Source organism: Mastomys coucha, unplaced genomic scaffold (assembly GCF_008632895.1).
Source record: "Mastomys coucha isolate ucsf_1 unplaced genomic scaffold, UCSF_Mcou_1 pScaffold14, whole genome shotgun sequence".
In the NCBI taxonomy this organism is placed as follows: Eukaryota; Metazoa; Chordata; class Mammalia; order Rodentia; family Muridae; genus Mastomys; species Mastomys coucha.
Window position 1 is genome coordinate 47,705,670 of NW_022196896.1, and position 10,067 is coordinate 47,715,736.

General features: G+C 36.5%; 1 pseudogene; it reads right to left on the reverse strand.

Annotated features, from left to right (window-relative positions):
• Positions 1-8,544: 8,544 nt before the first annotated feature.
• Positions 8,545-9,164, reverse strand: LOC116089081 (annotated as a pseudogene).
• Positions 9,165-10,067: the final 903 nt, after the last annotated feature.

The following is a 10,067-nucleotide window of genomic DNA, read 5'->3' on the forward strand; positions in this document are numbered from 1 at the left end:
ATAGTCATCCTGTGAGTGCCAGGCTGTCCTGAATTGCTTGGCATTTGTCACCACTTCATCCCAGCTTGTTCCAGTTCTCAGAAAAGCCACAAGCAGGTGATCTTTGAGGACAGAGTCTGCTCACTGAGGATGATTGAAATGCCATCCCAGGCATGACTAATTTATTTAGTATTCAAAAATCACTAAAGACTATTCTGTCGTATCATCCTCACAAATGAAAGGGAATAAAAATAAAGTAGAAACCTGTTTGATGCCTCGGGCACATTCGGCTTGTTGTTCAGGTCAGTTCATTTCAATACTTAATTTGTGGAACTTCACTTAATAGAATCATTTAACACTCAAAAAGTAATTATAAAGCTGAACAAATTTGATTTCCTGGGGTTGGTATTTGACATCGTAGAACACTGAAATCCCTATTGCTGGCTTAAACTATGTTTGGTATTCAGGAAGCAATTAAACTTATCTAATTTTGAGGATAAGTTATGGATGAACTACATACCTTGACTTCTATACATTGTAATTGAATTTAATAATGTATAAATGACTTGTTCCTAAAATATTGTTATTCACAATTTACTAATGAACATGAATGTTAACTTGCATGTGATGAGAGCTTCAATTTGGGTAATCAGATATTAGACCAACAAGAAAGGTGGCTGTTCCTTAACAGAGAAAGTAGTAAGTACCTAGAGAAACTGAGAGCATTGTATAACATAACACACATCTACAGTTTGTGGTTTAAATCTTTTCTCTTCCAAATAGTTCTTTTTAAATAATCAAATTACATGATCATTTATATGAAGATTCAGTTTTGAAATAGGTTAGATGAAAAATGGGTTAGAGAGTTGTCCTAATGGCCTCGCATATATTGAAAGATACTTTCTTAGGTATTTGCCTAGCTGCTATATATAAAGCTAACATGCTCGCAGTCAGGAAGAAAATGGATAGCTATACACAAGCTATAACTTCCAGGAGTAAAATTTTCTTTGACAAATGCTATTTGAACAGAACTGATAGCTCACAAATCATATAGTATTGTGAAGCTATAAAGCCATTAAGTCTCAGGGCAAAGATATAAACCCAGCTCAACTTGAAAGTCTCTTCAGTGACTCAGTGACTATGCCAGATCCCCTGCAACTGTTTTATTAAGTGCATTCCTATGGCATTCGATTTTTTTTATAAATTTCTATGCTTCATAAATACTATTAATAAAGTAACTACTGAGAAAGTGAGCTGGAGGTCACTGAAGATTCCAAATTCTTCCTTTGAGTTTTCTTTTTTTTTTTTAATTATTTTTAATTTTTTTCCTTTGAGTTTTCTATGCAATTTAGGATTATGTCTTGAAAGATCTTAGATAACAAAAGAGAGCTCAAATCACAGTATCTCCAAAAGAACTTTACTATAAATAACTTAGCTGTGTCAGAAAATACCTCACAAATTTTAGTAAACAAATAATGGGTATAATACAAAATTTAAATTATGAGATTCATTAGTATTGATCAAATTACTCATTTTAATCAGTTACTGAAAATATAAAAGTCAGTAAAAACTTCACATAAGGTCCAATGAAATAAAACAATATCTATATTATGTATGTTTTAAATCATCATATCATATTTGATAAAAGTAAACAAATATAGCAATTACAAATGTTTAGCTTGTGGTAGCACACACGTTGTAAAACCACCATTTGGAACTAGAGAACAAGGCTCACCACATACTAAACTTGCAACTAGCCTGGGCTCTGAGGTCTTGCTTCAAAAAAGCCATTTAAGTATGTGAACATAGTTTGACCAAAAAAAGTAACTAAGAAACATGACTTAGTTATTGTCAAAGGTATTATAGAAATGAAGTTAGCTTCATGTTATGATTTACATGAATACTCAAATGAATTTAAGCCAATGATGGCTTTGCAGATAAGCTCTCTATATTGTGGTGACATAAGTTCATTTATTCAGAGTATCTTACATTATCAGTGGTACATCCAGTACCTGAACCACAGGTACCTTCAACATGCTCATACTCCTCAATATAGAAGTTACTTTGGTACTTTATCTTGCATCTGGTGGCAGATCACACATTATTCTTAATTGAATAGACAGTGTTGATGGTATTTATTGTGTCAATTAATATTCATTAACTCAAATGAGCTCAATACTACACTGGAATATGAAATAGACTCTTGAATGAACCTCAAGTTGTCTCTTGTGCTTTCTTAAAGTAACTATGGAAAATTAATGGATAGCAACAAGGAATTTTAATATCTCTGCAGTATTTCCTTTAGTAGGTTTCCATAAACACAAAATTTAGACATAAATATTATGTAAGGCCATAGAAGCAATATCCCAAAAAGACATAGTCAACTGTCACCCTAGATATTTTGACTACTGGAAGTACTACTTTGGTTCCATTGTGTCAGTGTTAGAATTAATTTCATTGTGATAAAAATAAAATTTAAATGGTATGTAATTATACCAAAGCTTCCAATCCTTCTCTCAGAGAAAAATGAAGATATAACTTTATTTTTGCTATTATAATATGGATACATCATTTCTGCCTTCTCTTTTCTCTCTCCAAACCCTCTCATGTAGTCTAGCATCTCCTTACTCTCTTTCAATTTCATGCTGTACATGTGTGTATGTGTATTAGGCTTTTATTGCTGTGAAGAGATATGAAAAAAACAATTCTTATAAGGTAAACATTTAATTGAAGCTATCTTACAGTTTCTGAGGCTTAATCTATTATTATCATTGTGGGAAACATGATAGTATGCAGACAGACATGGTGTTGTGTTTCAAAAAAGAAAAAAAAAGGAAGCCAGGGATGTATGTCTGGTGGAGGTGCAGTATGGTGTGAGGGAAGGGGGTCCCTCTGCGGGGGGCATGCTCAGGCATCCATTCCCCCCGACGTATCAGCCACAAGATGGTATTTTATAGAATAGAGTTTATTTAGGGCATGGAGAAGTGAGTTATGAGGGTTGTTGAGACAGAGAAAGGTAGAGAGAGAGAGACAGAGACAGAAACAGAGAGACAGAGATGGAGACAGAGACAGACAGAGACAGAGAGACAGAGAGAAGAGGAGTAGAGGCAGGCCATGAACACATGAAGAGAGAGAGGGGGGAGGGAAATGGGTAGAGAGGGGACGTAGAGGGAAGAGAGTAAGGGAGCAAGTGATGCCCATCCAGAATGTGAACAAAAAGGGAAAAGCCAGAGTCATCACAGAAGAAGAGAAGAACTTGAAGGCTCCACATGGCTTATGGCAATGCCCGGCTTTTTGGCATCTGAGCAAAAAGGGAGAAGGAAGCTGCAGTACAAGATGCTGAAAAAAAAAGTAAGGCACGGCTAGAGAGTTGCAGTAAACTTTCTATTAAAAAAAAAAAAGCTGGAGAGATGTCTCAGTGTTTAAGAGTACGAACTGCTCTTCCAAAGGTCCTGAGTTCAAATCCCACAGCCACATGGTGCCTCACACCATCCATCTATAATGAGATAGGACACCCTCTTCTGGAGTGTTGGAAGACACATACAGTGTACTCACATATAATAAATAAATAACATCTTTTATAAAAAAGCAAAAAGAAAAAGAGGAGGAGGGGGAAGAGGAGGAGGAGGAAGAGGAGGAGGAAGAGGAGGAGGAAGAAGAAGGAGGAGGAGGAGGAGAAGAAGAAGAAGAAGAAGAAGAAGAAGAAGAAGAGGAAGAGGAAGAGGAAGAGGAAGAGGAAGAGGAAGAGGAAGAGGAAGAAGCAGTTGAGCTGTGGTGGTGCGTGCCTTTAGTCCCAGCATTTGGGAGGCAGGTGAATTTAAGAGTTTGAGGCCAGCCTGGTCTACAAAGTTCCAGGACAGCCAGGGCTACACAGAGAAATGCTGTCTTGAAAACAAACCAACAAACAAAAAAACAAAAAGAAAAAACAAAGACAGAGCAGGAGAAGATTGTGAGGAGGGCAAGCAGCCTCTTCTATAGAGAGTCAGTCATAACTGGCTGTTGCCAGATAACTATGGGGCGTACCCTAGAAGAAACACCAATACATGGTGCTGGAGGCGCTAGGAGTTCTACATCTTGATCTGGAAGCCAGGAGGATATTGGAATTCCCCACTGGGCAGTTTGAGCAAGAGAAATCCTTAATCCTCCAACCCCCACAGAAAAGCACTTCATCCAACAAGGCTACAAATACTGAAACAATGCCACACCTTCTAACACCAAAACTCCCTGTGGGCCAAGCATTCAAAGATATGAGTTTATGTGGGCTGATCCTATTGAAACCATCACAGTTCCTAAATATGTGAATCCAACTTGCTCAGGGTTCTTTGTTTTGGTTTGGTTTTTGTCTGTTTGTTTTTGTTTTTTAAACAACAATGGAAATAATGTGAATTCAGGCATTTACTACCTATTCTGTTGAATTGTACCACTTAAATAAATCTGAAAAAAAAATCACTACCTCCACATATCTGGTCCATCTAAATTTATTTTGAAGATCCTTTATTAAAGTATTATTATCCAGCTCTAAGTGTGTCTTAATTCCTGTTCTGTTTATGCTTTTCTGTTCTATCACCTATCAAAACACTTATTACACGTTTCATAAATGCCTACTTAGTTTTATAAACATTTTCCAACTAAAAACATATGGATTCAACCCCGTGGATAAAATGTGCCTGAAGTAGCTTCCTTATTTGTTCTTGGCCTATAGAAGTGCCCTATATAGTTTGTCAAGCAGACTCATGCTATTTCATAGATAACCTTGAGCTTAAGCTTCTTACAACCATGAGTTCATTAGCAAAGAAATAACAAGGTTAATAGACCTAGTCACGATGAGAAAAGCAACCTATATACAGAAAATAGAGAAAATCATAATCACCCTCCAATCTTATCATCTACTCATAGAACATGGTTAGTCCTACTGAAAGAAAAAGTTAAATGTAGTTCTTGCTTCTTCATTAAATGTGTTTCTTTCAAATATGTCTATCTATATAATTCCTAGGTAATACTAGCTATCAAAATTATTATGGTTATCATATTACATATCATATTTTTCAACAGAATTTCAGATCCCTCAGAACAAGTTCAGAGTGTCTTTTTTATGTTCTTTATTTATGTTTGATGTAACACAGGGTTTCACTGTAATAAATCAGCTAGAATTGTAAAATGGCTGGTACTTATTTTATTGTTAGCTGAATTTTTGTTTTAATTTTTTATAAAAATTTTCATTCATCTACCATCATTTGTGCCAGATGAAACTAAAGATGTGACCTACATATTTCATTGGGTGATTATAAATATTACAACATGTAATACAGGAGGTCCTTAATTTGTTGATATTTTGTTCTGTGCTTGAAAATTTCCTATCTATACACATAGTGGCATTCTAAGCCCAAGTTTCCCATAGGAAGCATTATACCTTCAAGAGTGGAAAGAAAAAAAAATCATCAGGGCATGCCAAGCAGGATGTCACTTACACTCGATTGGCCACATCGTCAAGGTTCATTTCCATTAAGTCTTGTGTCAGTTCAGAAACTTTACACATGAGGCCTTGTGCACCAGTCTACCACTGCTGACTGCCCTGGGGCTAGCCCAGAGTCCCAATCTTGTCATCGGTTTTCTGGAATGCCATTGTGAGAATTAGTTGCATATGCTGGCCAGCCTCACCATTTGAGACAGGGCTGTGGTTTGGTTTTATTTTAATAAACCACTCTCTTACTTTACACTTATTGTCTTTGACATATTTAGATAATACCAAGATAAAAACAAGAAGAGTCATATATAATGATAACTAAGTATATAATAGATCAGTGGGGTAGAAGGAATTAGTGAATTCTATAAATAATAGAAAGAAAATGTGAGAAAGACTTTGCTTGTATTTTATATCTAATATCTCTTAAATCAGTCATGGAATGTACATGAGAGGCATATTCAAACTGTTTTTCAGCACTGAGCATATCCAACTCCCAGTATTGGCTTTAAAACTTTCAGCACATATTAGCATTAGGTGGAGATGGCATACAAGGGCTATATAGGCATGTGTGCAGATATATGATAATGAGTATATTCTGTACCTTTTTGTTTTTTAAGTCTGGATAGCTCTAACCACTTACTACTTTAAGATCACTCTTATGAGCTTTATAATTTACATGATGTTATCTGCAGGTAATTAAAGCTTCCTCTTGTAAATTTTGTCTTTATCCAAGTTAGTTTATATAGTAGCTATGTATAATAGAATCATTATGTAATGAGCATCTATAATACAAAATATCTAAATCTGACTTTTTCTAATATCCAAATAATTTTGAATGTTGTCATTATGTCATAAATGTGCCAAATAGGTCGCAGTCACAATAAAAGCATAGTAAGAATATCAGGCAAAACATTCTTCAGCTTATGATTATAAAGTGAAAAGGAAATAGAAATGAATGTTGTGTTTTAGCGTGAGAATCTTATCCAAAGTATCCTGGGAAACAAGCACTTTAAATAAGGGATGCTCAAACTATAATCTAAAGACAAGAGGTTCCATGGATTAAGGCTGTGATGGTTTGAATGAAATTGATCTTCATAGGTTCATATATTTGAATACTTTGTACCTCATTGGTAGAACTGCTTGGGAAGGATATAAGGTATGTTGTTGTTGGAGAAGGCATTTAACTAGGGGTGGTCTTTGAGGTTCTAAAAATGTCTAGCCATTCCCACTGTATTTCAGTCTCTGTTTCATGGTGTGTCTCAAGAGGTAGAGTACTAGGCTCTTGCTGTAGTGTCATGCCTAGGATGTACCACCATGTTCACTGCCACAATGGTCATGCACTGTAACTCTCTGAAGCCATAAGTCCCTTCTATAAGTTGCTTTGGTAATTGTGTCTTACCACAGTTATAGAAAAATAACTAAGGCAGAGGTAATAAATATTTTATTGTGCATTAATTTATTATGGGTCAATAATTTTGTTAAATTCGGCGTGGGTTCTCCACTCACAAGGAAACAGGGATGGAGATCAATGCAATTAGCATGAGGTTTTTATTGATCCAGTATACAGGGGTCATCTTGCATTCAGAGCAAAGGCGACCCCCAGTAACAAAAGCATACCCTTTTTATACCTTCCCACTACATAGGTTTACAGCATGAGTTGGTTATCTCTCATTGGTGGAGCCCATTGACTTGTGTTTCCAGTGACCTCTGTGCCCCAGGTGAGGAGGAGATACTGATTGCATGTAGGAGGGGTTGCGGGGTAGATCCACCCCTTACTGGGGACATTTCCTGGAACTGGGTATTACTCCCCGCAATTAGGGCATCTCCTGTGGACTGATGTTTGCTGGGTAAACCCTTCTGAAGCTCTATCTTTAGGCTTAATAGACATTCCTTGCTCCTTGGTATTTTTATGAGGTGTCCCTGTTTGCTCAATTCTTACAGTCTCAAGCATTGAATGGTGACCTGACTGAGAGAAAATGATGACAGAATAAAAACAATATTATTGGATTTGGTAGACTGGGAGAAAATATGAAGAGTACAAGCATGTTTTCATACTGTAACCATCTTTTATTTTCTTTATTCAATGTTATAATATCTTCTAATTAGAATGAGCAGAATTAATTTTAAAATTTTTCTTCTTTTTTTCTTTTGTTTTTTTTTTTTGAGACATGGTTTCTCTGTGTAGCCTTGGCTGTCCTGGAACTCACTCTGTAGACCAGGCTGGCCTCGAACTCAGAAATCCGCCTGCCTCTGCCTCCCAAGTGTTGGGATTAAAGGTGTGCGCCACCACCGCCCGGCCTTAAAATTTTTCTAATTTTCATAAAATCTAGGTGAATTTTTGATATCACAGAAATAGATGTTACTAAAATCTACTTACAATAATTGTTGAAATTTTTGTATATCCTTAAAAAGAATGAGAAAGTGTTCTTTTTAATAGAATGCCCTAATGCAAGCAAATCCATAATTAATCTATAACATAGATTTACACTATGTAAGAATAATATATACTATTTTTTAAGTTAAATAAAAGCACATAGTATATTTAAAAAATAATGAGGGAGTTGGAGAAATGACTCAGTAGTTAAGAGCACTTGCTGCTATTGCCAAGGACCTGGGTTCATTAATTTAGCACACACAACCAAGCTCACAATTATCTACAACTCTAGTTTCAGGTTATCCTCTTCTGACTTCTGACTTCTGAAAATAAAGTTACTTACAATGTGAAAACATACATGTACTCTCCATATTTCCTCCTAGCCTGAAAAATCAAATATCCACCTGTGTTATTATTTCCCCTCAGTCAATTCAATGCTTGAAATTATTGGTCCACATTAAATTCTTAAATTCACACATATCCACGTGCAGATGTGGTATATAAACATACATATAGGTAAAAGTTCCATATATAAATATTAAGTATTATTAATATATATTTAATAAACAAGGATTTGGATGACGGTTATTTAAGGCTGCTCAGAATAAAGGAATAAAGACTTCTTTCATTATGGAACAACACAGGTGAGATTAATTTTTTTTTTTGAAAGAAAGGCGATTTTATTAAAAAGAAAAACAACAAAAAGGAGATGGGACCAGAGCACAGGTTAGTCCATCTGGGCCTTCAGTGTCCTGGTGGTGATCTTGTCTTTCTAATGATGTGGACAATAATGCCCATGACTGACATGGCATCCCGGTCCACTGCATTCAGCATGGCCTGAAAATGGTTTCAAACAGGTGTTCTGGATCCATGTTGGGCTACCAGAGAGACTCACACATCCCATACATTTGTTCTGAGCAGGTACCACTTACTACAAAGTCATCAGTAACCATATGGCAGCCAATGAGGTCCAGAGAGCAAATGAAGGGCTTGAAGGTCTTCGGGTCCAGGGCAGCAATGACAGGCACTATGTAGTAAGGACCAAACTGCTTCTCATACAAGAGGTTGGCCACCGTGCTCATGAGGGTGTAAGGCTTGATCTGTCAATCTTCCTTCAGCTCATACAGGTTCAGTCGGAACATGAGATGCTGGGCAACTGTCTGCACCTCAGGGGCCAGGCCGGCCAGGCCTATGTAGAGCCTGTCACCCATGGGAAAGATCTTCTAATCTTCTGGACGTCATCATCTGGGCCTGGATTCCGAAACACCTGTCTGCAGCGATGGCCACACAGTTCTTTCCCTTCATGGCCATGAGGATGGCCCCTCCATTATAGGACATAATAGACATGATTGCATTGTAGTGGAAGCCCGATCTCCACTGCGTTGCCTGCAAACCGGCTCTGGCTTTCTCAAGGCCCGAGATTAATCTTTATGCTCATTAATAAAAGTGTAAAATGTGCAGATACCATTTTGTCCCTCTTATAGACAAAATGACTTAGGCCATGTCTGCAAGAGCCAATATAGTAAATGTCCCTAGTAAGTCTTTCATCTTGGAGTAGTAATAGATAATTAACTATCAGAAATCATCCATGAATGCTTCAACAGTCAACAACAGATTGGGTAGTAAAAAGCAGCGTGGGGGTAGAGTTAAATATGTGTCAGCTTAGTTTCAGATGTTCAAATTAAATCTCTAAGGTCTTAACAAAGAGGAAACAGCCCCAGGAAGGTGTTTAGAGGTGTGGTTTTTGAAATGGGATTAACATCAATTAAAGTCCTCAGGGTGGGGAGCCCTAATGGTTGCAACTTGGTGACTTGATAAGAAAATGCTGAGAAAAAGAACATATAAAGTTGCATGTATATGTATACATACAACACATACACATGTACATACACATACATACACAGAAAGAGTCTTTTTTTAGTGTTGTGTGATAATGTGCAATGTATATCGCATTGGACTTTGCAAGCAAGTAAGAACTAACAGATAAGCGTAGTGTGTTTTCCCCTGAGGGAAGAAAAACCTGTATGTTTGTGTGTACCAGGAAAAGTAAGTAGTAAAGAAAACAAACAAACATTAGTTCAGTTTCAACATATGCTAGCATTAACAAAATTATTTTCGTTCTATCATTGTATGTTTTAATAATCTAATTTTAAAAATAGATTTATATCTTAATTGCACTAACATTTTACAAAATAATTTTCTCTGCCAAATTTTTGGAAAATCTCTCTCTTTTTATCAGAAGTACACAGT